Source organism: Delphinus delphis, chromosome 3 (genome assembly GCF_949987515.2).
Source record: "Delphinus delphis chromosome 3, mDelDel1.2, whole genome shotgun sequence".
NCBI classification, from domain to species: Eukaryota; Metazoa; Chordata; class Mammalia; order Artiodactyla; family Delphinidae; genus Delphinus; species Delphinus delphis.
The window spans coordinates 101,970,564-101,983,122 of NC_082685.1; positions in this window are offsets into that span (position 1 = coordinate 101,970,564).

The window sequence follows — 12,559 nt, forward strand, 5'->3', positions numbered from 1 at the left end:
TACTTTAAATGTCAATGGACTAAATGCTCCAACCAAAACACATAGAGTGGCAGATTAGATTAAAAAAACAAGAACCTACAATATGCTACCTACAAGGGACTCAATTCAGGGTGAAAGGCACACACAGATTGAAAGTGAGAAGATGGAAAAGATATTTCATGCAAATGGAAACGACAAGAAAGAGGGGGTAGCAATACACATATCATACAAAGTAGACTTTAAAACAAAGTCCATAAAGAAAAAGAAGGACATTATATAATGATAAAGGGATCAATACAAGAAGAGATTACAGATGTTAACATATATGCACCCAATACAGGAACACCTAAAGACATAAAACAAATACAGACATAAAAGAAGAAATTGACAGGAATATAATAATAGTAGGAGATTTAACACCCCACTGATATCAATGGAATGATCTTCCAGACAGAAAATCAATAAGGCAACAGAGACTCTAAACAACACAATAGAAAAGTTAGACTTAATTGGTATCTACAGGACACTATATGAAAAAAAAAAAAATACACATTCTTTTCAAGCACACATAGAACATTTTCTATAATAGGATAGACCACATATTAGGTCACAAAACATGCCTCAACAAATTTAAGAGGAAAAAATTATTTCAAGCATCTTTTCTGATAACAATGGTATGAAACTAGATATGAACCACAGAAAGAAAAATGGGAAAAAAATGAACACATGGAGACTAAATAACATGGTACTAAAAAATCAATAGGTCAATGATGAAGTCAAAGAGGTCAGAAAATACCCTAAGATAAATGACAATGAAAACACAATCATACAAAATCTATGGAATACAGCAAAAGCAGTTCTCAGAGGGAAATTCATAGCCATACAGGCCTTCCTCAAGAAATAAGAAAATTCTCAAATAGATAACCTAAGCAATCACTTAAAAGAACTAAAAAAAGAAGAACAAACAAAACCTAAAATCAGCAACAGAAAGGAAATAATAAAGATCAGAGAGGAAATAGAGACAAAAAAAAAAAAAACCATTAGAAAAGATAAATAAAACCAAGAGCTGTTTTTTTGAAAAGATGAACAAAATTAACAAATCTCTAGCCAGGCTCACCAAGAATAAAAAAGAGAGGACCCAAATAAACAAAATAAAAATGAAGGAGGAAAAATAACAACCAATACCACAGAAATACAAAAAATCATAAGCGAATATACTATGAACATTTAGATGCCAACAAATTGGACAATCTAGAAGAAAGGGACAAGTTTCTAGAAACATACAGCCTGCCAAAATTGAGTCAAAAATGAATACATAATTTGAATAGACTGATCATTGAAGTCAAATAGAATCAATCTGTAATTTAAAACAAAACAAAACAAAAACTCCTTACAAACAAAAGTCCAGCACCAGATAGCTTCACTGGGGAATTCTATCAAACAGACAAATAAGAACTTATACCTATCCTTCTCAAACTATTCCAAAAGACTGAAGAGGAGGGAACACTCCCAAATTCTTTCTATGAAGCCACAATCGCCCAATACCAAAGCCAGACCAAGACACTACAAAAAAAGAAAATTACATGTCAGTATCTTTGATAGATATAGATGCAAACATTCTCAACAAAATATTAGCAAACCGAATCCAAAAATACATAAAAAGGGTCATATACCATGATCAAGTTGGAGTCATTCCAGGGTTACAAGGATTGTTTAACATGTAAATCAATCAGTGTGATACATCACATTAACAAAAGGAAAGACAAAAAACCACATGATCATCTCAATAGATTCAGAAAAAGCCATTTGATAAAATTCAGCATCCATTCATGATAAATATAAACTCTCACCAAAGTGGCTATAGAAGGAACATATCTCAATATAATAAAAGCCAATTTTGACAAACCCACAGCCAATATAATATTCAACAGTGAAAAGCTGAAAACCTTCCTGCTAAATTCAGAAACAACACAAGATGCCCACTCTCACCACTTCTATTCAACATACTATTGACTTCCTAGCCACAGCAATCAGAGACAAGAAAAAGAAATAAAAGGTATCCAAATTGGTATGGAAGAGGTAAAACTATCACTGTTTGCAGATGACATGACACTCTATATAGAAAACCCTAAAGATTTCACACAAACCTACTAGAACTAATAAATGAATTCACCAAGATAGCAGGATACAAGATTAATATAGAGAAAATATGTTGCATTTCTTTACATTATCAGTGAAATATCAGAAAGAGAAAGTAAGAAAACAATTCTGTTTAAAATTGCACCAAAAATAATAAAATACCTAGGAGTAAACTGAACCAAGGAGGTGAAAGACCTATACACTGAAAACTATAAAGGAAATTGAATGATGATAGAAAGAAATGGAAAGACATCCCATGCTCTTGGATTGGAAGAATTAATATTGTTAAAATGGCCATACTACCCAAAGCAATCTGCAGACTTAATGTGATCTCTATCAAAATACATGACATTTTTACAGAACAAGAATAAATAATCATAAAATGTATATGGAACCAGAAAAGACCCAGAATTGCCAAGGCAATCCTGAGGATAAAGAACAAAGGTGGATCCCTGACTTCAGCCTATACTACAAAGCTACAGTAATCAAGACAGTATGGTACTGGCACAAAAACCAAAATATAAATCAATGGTACAGGATAGAAAGCTCAGAGACAAACCCATGCACCTATGGTCAACTAATCTATGACAAAGGCAGCAAGGGTATACAATAGAGAAAAGTCAGTCTCTTCAATAAGTGGTGCTGGGGAAACTGGACAGCTACAGCTAAAAGAATGAAATTAGAACACTCCCTAACACCAGACAGAAAAATTCAAAATGGATTAAAGACCTACATGTAAGACCAGACACTATAAAACTCTTAGAGGAAAACATAGGAAGAACACTCTCTGACATAAATCACAGCAAGACCTTTTTTGACCCACCTCCTAGAGTAATGGAAATAAAAACAAAAATAAACAAATGGGACCTAATGAAACTTAAAAGCTTTTGCAAAGCAAACTACAAACAAGACGAAAAGACAACCCTCCAAATGGGAGAAAATATTTGCAAATTAATCAACGGACAGAAGATTAATCTCCAAAGTATACAAACAGCTCATGAAGCTCAATATCAAAAAAACAAACAACTCAATCAGAAAATTGGCAGAAAAAAAAAAATCGGCAGAAGACCTAAATAGACATTTCTCCAAAGAAGACATACGGATGGCCAAGAGGCACATGAAAAGATGCTGAACATCACTAATTATTAGAGAAATGCAGATCGAAACTACAATGAGGTATCACTTCACACTGGTCAGAATGGCCGTCATCAAAAACTCTACAAACAATAAATGCTGGAGAGGGTGTGGAGAAAAGGGAACCCTCTTGCACTGTTGGTGGGAATGTAAATTGGTAGAGCCACTATGGAGAACAGTATGGAGGTTCCTTAAAATACTAAAAATAGAACTACCATATGACCCAGCAATCCCACTACTGGGCATATACCCAGAGAAAACCATAATTTAAAAGACACATGCACCCCAATGTTCATTGCAGCACTACTTACAATAGCCAGGACATGGAAACAACTTATATGTCCAACAACAGATGAATGGATAAAGAAGATGTGGCTCATATATACAATGGAATATTACTTAACCATAAAAAGGAACAAATTGGGTCATTTGTAGAGATGTGGGTGGACCTAGAGACTATCATACAGAATGAAGTAAGTCAGAAAGAGAAAAACAAATATCGTATATTAACGCATATATGTGGAATCTAGAAATATGGTACAGATGAACTGGTTTGCAAGGCAGAAACAGAGACACAGACATAGAGAACAAACGTATGGACACCAAGGGGGGAAAGTGGTGGGGTGCGATGAATTGGGAGACTGGGATTGACATATATACAGTAATATGTATAAAATGGATAACTAATGAGAACCTGCTGTATAGAACAGGGAACTACTTCACTTTGCTGTACAGTAGAATCTAAAACAACTATACTCCAATTTAAAAAAAAGAACAAAGGCGGAGGCATAACCCTTCCAGACTCCAGACAATACTATAAAGCTACAGTAATCCAAACAGTGTGGTATTAGCACAAAAACAGACATATAGTTCAATGGAACAGAATAGAGAGTCCGGAAATAAACCCACACATCTATGGTCAATTAGTCTACAACAAAGGAGGCAAGAATATATTATACAATGGAGAAAAGAAACTGTGTTCAAGTGGTGTTAGAAAAGCTGGAGAGCTACATGTAAATCAGTGAAATTGGAACACTCCCTAACACCATATATAAAAAATAAACTCAAAGTGTTTTAAAGACATAAATATAGGACATGACACCATAAAACCCCTAGAAGAGAACATAGGCAAAACATTCTGGAACATAAATTATAGCAGTATCTTCTTAGATCAGTCTCCCAAGGCAAAAGAAATAAAAGCAAATACAAACAAATGGGATCTAATCAAACTTATAAGCTTTTGCACAGCCAAGGACACCATAAACAAACAAAAGAAAGGACAGCCTATGGAATGGGAGAAAATATTTGTAAACAGTGCAACCAATAAGGGGTTAATTTCCAAAATATACATACAGCTCATACAAGTCAATATCAAAAAAAAAAAACAATCAAAAAATGGTCAGAAGACCTAAATAAACATCTCTCCAAAGAAGACATGCAGATGGCCAACAGGCACATGAAAAGATGCTCAACAGCACTAATTATTAGAGAAATGTAAATCAAAACCACAATGAGTTATCTCCTCACACTGGTCAGAATAGCTATCATCAAAATATCTACAAATAATAAATGCTGGAGAGGGTGTGAAGAAACAGGAACACTTGTACACTGTTGGTAGGAATGTAAATTGGTGCAGCCACTATGGCAAACATTATGGATATTCCTTTAAAAGCTAAAAATAGAGCTACCATATGATCCAGCAATCCTACTCCTGGGCATATATCTAGAAGAGATGAAAACTCTAATTCGAAAAGATACACACACCCCAATGTTCATAGCAGGTCTATTTACAATAGCCAAGACGTGGAAATAACCCAAGTGCCCATCAAAAGATGATTGGTTTAAGAAAAGTGGTACATATAATGAAAGATAATTGGTATGTGTGTGTGTGTATATATATATATATATATATATATATATATATATATATATATATATATATATAAAATTGAATATTACTCAGTCATAAAAAGGAATGGAATAATGCCATTTACAACAACATGGATAGACCTCGAGAATATTATACTTAAGTGAAGTCAGACAGAGAAAGACAAATATTATATGATATCACTTATATGTGGAATCTAAAAGATAATACAAACTGACTCTATATACAAAACAGAAATGGACTCACAGACATAGAAAACAAACTTGTGGTTACCAAAGGGGAAAGGGAGGAGAGGCGGGATAAATTAGGTGGGTGGGATTAACAGATACAACCACTATACATAAAATAGATGAGCAACAAGGAATTACTATATAGCACAGGGAAATATTCAACATCTTACAATAACCTATAATGGAAAATAATCTGAAAAAATATATATACATATATAACTGAATCACTTCGCTATACATCTGAAATTAATAAAATATTATAAATCAACTATCCTTCAATAAAAAAAGATTAGCATTACATTTTGGTTTACTGAATGAAAAGGGTTTATATTATCAGGAAATCAATAAATGGAAAGCAATTGATGATTTGGAGAATCATGGTAGTATTCAATAACCTTGTGTTATTGCTAACTTGGCATCATTAAAGTGAAGCTCTGCCTAGAGGAAGTGTATCAGAGTACGTTAAAACAAAAGTCTCCACATGTTTAGAAATAAAACATATGTCTGAAACTAAGGAGTTCATTAAAGTGGCACATGTCATTCAGTGTAAAATAAGAAGGTTAAAAACCCTCCCCAACTCTGCTCCTCAGGAGCAAAAATGACTCCAGAGTCAGATGATTCCGAATAAAATTTTGGCTCTAACTCATTCTGATTTTAGAATCCTGAGCAAGTTACTTAGCTTCTCTAAATGTTCAGTATTCATCTATAAAATGGGGGATAATAATGTAATTTACTTCAGGGAGTTGCCATGAGGATAAAATAAAATAAGAATACTTAATGCCTGGCCAATACTACTCAATAAATGTTATTATTATGACTAAATAAGTTATCCAGTACAGCTCAGTATTTTATCAAAAAGGGAAAATAAATGCCTAGTGGCAAAAACATCTCTGGGGAACGTGTCTGAGTCATCTATATGGCAATGTTTAAGGTTTTTTCCCTATTTTAAAAAAAATTCTCTCATCCTTATGGATTGAAGTATGTGTGGTTTCCATAATTCTCTCAATTAGGATACCAGTCCAGTGAAGTTTATTTCTATCCATTCATACTATTCTCTACAATGCCTGTTAATTCACTATCTTTTCACTCATTTATTCAACTGATATTAATTGAGGCTACCAAATGCCAGGCACCATACTAGGCACTGTGAATAAAAAGATAATTGTTTGTAAGACACACCCCCTATCTTTAAGGGCACCCAAGATTTAGCAGAAAGATAAACATTGACATAAAAATTTCAGTGGTATGTTGGAGCCATCTTGTATCTGCTCATGAGAACCATCTGCTAAAATTCTGGGAATTTTGCAAGCTGGTTATTAAACAGTCCCATTAATTTAATTAATTTTAATTACTTTTTATTAAATTAATTGTATTGATTTAATTAAATTATAAATTTATAGTTGAATAAGTTACATTAAATACAGGTTATAAATATTCAAAACTCGACACTTTATTGTTTTAGTACATTTTACGTATTATCTATGCATCTGAGTTTATTTACATTATTTCTACATGCTGGAAATTTCATATGATGTTGTATTGCTATACATCTTTTCCCAATTCCATGTGTCATGATTAACATGTTGGTCACTTGAAATCAGCTATGGGAGAGTATTTACACCATGAAAATTGGCGACTATTACAAATTAGGACTTTTTTCCCTCAGACTTATGTTTGTTAAACACTTGCTAGCATATCAATTCATCTAATTATAACACACTGTGATATGTATTGTCAGAAAGATATGTATAAGACGCTCTAGGAATACAAATGAATTGATCAGTGAACCAATGACCAGGGAAATTAAGGAAGGCTTTGTTGAGAAGGAATATTTGAATTGATTAAATTTAGAAGGCTTTGGCTCTTTAACAACCCCGAGGAATAAAGAGGGTCTTCTGAAAACTGTGATGGGATGGACTATATTCAGCTGTTCAGTCCTCCTTCCAGTTCTACATCACTACCCATTGCCTTTAAACTTGGCCTTGTGAATTGATTTTGCCAATGGCATGTCAGTGAACACAAAGTAAGGCACCCTGATCAGAAGCTTTAAGAGCCCTTGCATATGCTTGTATGCCAGCTGTCTTGCTCTTATCTTTGCCTGGAAAATATAATGTTTTGTATAAGGGCAGCTACTTCATCCTGGGTGCTAGAATGAGGAAACATGAAAAGTAGAGGTGCAGCCAACTCTCACTAATTTCAGCAGACCATAAATAGCAGCAGCTGGCATGTTAACCTGAATAAGAAATAAATCATTGTTATAAACTATTGATATTAGCGAGTCATTTACTACCACACTATAATATATTGAAAGCTGATTGTTACATTTAAGGTGGGATTTAACATTGGCACTTTCTTGCTTACTTGCCACTATCAGGGAACCTTTCATGTAAGCAAAAAGAATCTGTGATATACCCCAAATGCTTTCAAAACATGTTTGGATACTACTTACACAAATCTTCTCCTGATGGCACAAAGTACACTTTTGAGAGCAGGAAACTAAAAAAACTACATAGAAAATGCAGATTCTAGAATCATACTACATATATTACAATTTTTGCTCAAAGCCAACACTACATAAAACTCAAATGTGCATATATCATCAAATATTTTAGAACATGAAGGAACCTACATAATTATATTACCCATCCCCTGAGTTTCATAATCAGTATATCCAAAGCTCAAGGATGTTGAATGGTTGGGGCAAGAAGTAAGCCAAGAAGCTGTAATACAGCTCAGGTCTCCTAATTTACAGTGTAGTTTTCTGTCTTCTACATAATAGTAACAATAACGATAATAGCTAACACTTATTCCACATTTACTATGAACAACACTGTTTTAAGTGCTTTATACAGATATTCATTTAATTCTGTTTAATTCAGTTAATTCACTTAGTCCTCACCAAAAAACAATGAGGTAAATATTATTAATATTTAATGTTAACAAATACTAATCTTAAGTTAAATAACTTACCCATGATCACACAGTGTTAAATGATCATTAAGATTTCACGGCCTCACACTTTATCACTAGGCCAGTCTGCCTCATTCTTACTACTCCATGAAGTGCTAAGATATTCGAACTATAACCACAACACTCTTTTCTTTCTGAGGGCCAGGCTGCCATTTCTTCTTATAAAGACCACAATGTTGTTTTAATCTGAATTAAATTATTTTATTTTGAGAGATGCATGACTTTTCAAATTGCTACCTACTCTAATCAAAACCACCTACTCAGAAGACAACTCTTTTTGTGCATTTGTTTTGTTTTGTTACTTTGACTTAAAATGTTCTCTTCAAGAATACTGGAAATTAAAGACAAGTAACTTGCTAAAGATCTATAATGTAATTATAATACCTGTTAGGGAAGGGACCAATTTTTTGAAAAAGAGCTCCCACCTTCAAGCCCAGGTCAACAAATAAATGTGTATATGTGCCCAATAGATAAAAGTTTTTCTTTTCCCATTTTCTTTGTTAAGTCAACCACAGTTTCTCTCATTTAGTGTCTAGAATTAAAAAAAAAAAAAACAACTATGAGTACTGATTTAAGATAACTTTCAATGTTAACTAGATATGAGTTGAGAATATTTTGCCATTGGAAAACACTCATGAAATTAGCCCAGGGCTTAAGTTTTTCTTTTAATTTCAGAAGAAGCTTCCTAAGAGCAGAGGGAAAACTGGCTTCTAATTCCTTTGGTTTCTTGACTGTTTCCTTTTTCCATTTATAACAGAATTCCACAACCTAGAAGCTAATCCTTATGCTTACTGAGTTGCCTGATGGAATTATTCTCCATGTTACCTCTATTCCCAAAGTCCTTCCTTGGCTTCCCACCTTTGGGACCAAACTGCCAAGGATAACTGATGAAACTGGCCATAGTGAGCAGCAATCTAGTCACCTACCAGAAAGGAATCCTGGGGCCTCTCATCTATTCAAAGTGCTCTCAAGTATATTAAACCATGGGGTCATCAAAATGAAGGTATTTCCCTGGACAAGAATTGAATCCACTATCGTCTTTTGTCTTCAGGAACACTGAAGCAGAGAGAATTTGAGGCAGTTGCTCCAGGATATCCAGAAAAGTATGACTATTGAAAAATTAGAACCTAATGTACTTTCTTATCAAGAGAGTAAACGCTCTCACTAACTGTTCTTTTCACTTTGGTTTAACTTTTCTTAGCATTTCCTTTGCTTTCTCACCCACCAAACATTCTGATTCCCGGATCACCTACATTTATGTACGGTAAGGTCTCATGATTATTTGGTATTCAATGAAGTGAAGAACGAATAAAAACAGAGTTTTTATTGAGTTTTCCAGAACTGCTTTTTTTTTTTAAGATGAAAATCCTTTTCTTATAGGAGTTATTTCTATCTTTGAGATTTACCACCTGATAATGAATAGAAGTTAGTTGAAAGTTGACTTATATTAGAAATAGAATTCACCCATTGAGCTTTCTTTTAATACAAAGAAGCATAGAATTAGAAATTGTACTAAAGAAAGAAAATTCCATAAATGATAGCACAACTTGTCCAGATGATTAAATTTAATTTTGGGCCTTAGGTTTAGAAAACTGATTTTAATATCTTTGCTTTAGAAATTGGTCTAGTAGATATAATTTCCTTTATTTCTTTATAGGCTTACATCTTTCTCAGTCATATTACATATATATATAATATATATGAAAGTGCATTTTATTTTTTATTCAATTGTTTCTTTAGCAGTGTCTGCAATTAAGAACCAGCTCACTAAATGAACTGTAATTATTGCAAATTGTGGTAAGCACCAGTAATTAAAATGTTGCAGTAATGCTAGCCAGCTTTGCTAGATGCCCTTTGAGACTAGCATAAAATGATATTATGTCTTTAACTGGTGTTTGTATTACAGATGAGAAAACCTGGAAATGCAGGCCTTCAGAATCTTTTGGCTGAAACTTTAGAGCATAATGTAAAGTGGGGATTAGCAGTTATCCAGTGAATTCAAACTGGGAAGATAGTCAATTTGGTTAATTTGACAGTGAAAGTGGCTTTTTCTTTAAAATGTGCAATCTTTAGGGCATAAACATACATGGCTTGCCCATGAGGGGAAAATGAACAATGAACTCTAATCTCTTCTTTGTGTTTGCAGGATGCTAATAGTGAGCCTTCTGGGCACAAAAGCAAGACGGAACTCCTTCAATACCCACCCATCTTTTGAGGATCGTCACCCAGCTGCTACCCCCAGTGAACTCCCCAGCTGTGCAGTCATTTGGCAGAGTGCACTGTTATGCATAACTTAAGCTATGTGTATGTGACTCCAGTACAACTGGTGAATACAGATTGTCCACATAAAACCCCTCTAACTTACTGCAAGTGAAAAACAATGGATCAATTGTTTTGCCGTCATGAGAATGACTTAAATTTCAGTTTTAGCATTGACTGAATCCATCCATCAACATATTTATTTGCTTCTTTTCCACCTTTGCTCAAGGTAATCCAAAAAGTGCCATCTGATTACACAAAGGCTGTGACTTAGACAAAGATGTGGTAATATGGGGGTAAAGAACTATATAACTTTGTAAAAACAGTGCTAATAAATGTGTACTAGGTTCCATAAGATTTAACTACAACAAACCTCCATAAGGTCCTCAGAGACTATAGAGGCTTAGAGGAAGCAGAAGTGTTGTCATGTTATAAAGTGAAGGACTGACATTTGCCACTCTGATCCTGAAAGTAATCTGGTTTCCAAAAACATTCCAACTGCAAGATCCAATGAACATAACTTCTCACCCTGGCTATGATCTGTTATTGGGTATTGGAATAATTCTCCCATCATAAACAACTGTGAATATAGGCAAAAAATAAAAATCAACTGATTTCAGACTTTGTACAACAGACAGTACAGGGGTTTTGATCCTTGAGAGAAGGTAAACACACAAATTCACCTCATCATTCTGCTTGGGGGCATTTTTCAAATTGCAGCACAGGGAACTAGAGTCCAAACAGAGAGCACTGGTCTCTCATGGCAGAGGAAAGAGAGAGCAGATTCAGGGCTGCTCAGGTGGCCAGAATTTGAAGAGTAGCATATCAGAAAGCAGGGAGCTGCCCAGACGTCTGCATAAAGATCCCCTTCCATATTTGGCCAAATAATAAGCTGTGCATACACAGAGTAAAACACCACAAGGCCTGGGAAAACATAGTTACTGAGGGGACTATTAGCTGAACAGAGATTACAGAGCATACTCAGTACTGGAATACACTGGAGTTCCAACGTCTCTGAAAAACTCAGTCATTCAGTTGAAATCATAGAAAGGCCATAACTTAAGAGTAGGACAAGTCTAGCCCTAAAGTCAGAGCTACTCTAGAACCATTTTAACAAAGCCTAAAACTGACCCTCAACAGAATCAAGTTGAGCTACCAGCAAATTAACAGCCTGCTAGAATAAATCTCAACATTTTTTAAGGACAGCATAGTTTAGGCTTTAAGTAATGCCCAAAATTCAATCAGAATTTACTGGATATACAAAGAAGACTTTTAAAATAAGACTCATAACCAGGAAAATTAGAGTGAACAGAAACAAACCCAGATGTGACACAGATGGTGGAATTAGCACACAGTGACTATAAAAGTTATTATAAATATATTCATGAATTTAAATACAAAGGTAATATGTAAAAAGATAGAAATACATTCCTCAACAGAGAAATATAAACTATGAAAATAAAAACAAATGGAAATCTTAAAACTGAAAAATAATATAATTCAGATAAACATCTCAAATGCATAAGCTCAACAGCAGACTGGACACTTTAAAGATCAGTTAAGAAAAACTAAATTGAAGCACAGAGAGAAAATCATTGACTTGTGGCACAGTATCAAGTGGACTTAACATTCATTGATAGGACAGGAGACAGAAAATGGCAAAAGAAGTCTATGGAGAAAAAAATCTGAGAAGTCCTTACCTCTTTATGGGAGAAATTGATTGGAAAAGGACATGAGGGAACTTTTTGAGAAGATGGACATGTCCCATATTTTGGTAAGTGTGTGGGTCACAGAGTTGTATTTGTCAAATCTCATTGAACTATAATGGTCTGTGCTTTCCACTATTTGTAAATTATACTTCAATAAAAAAGGGAAAAATCCAATGGACAGTGACCAATTAGTATCATAATCTGATCCAAACACCAAAATACTGGCAATCACCTTATCATCCACAAAATTT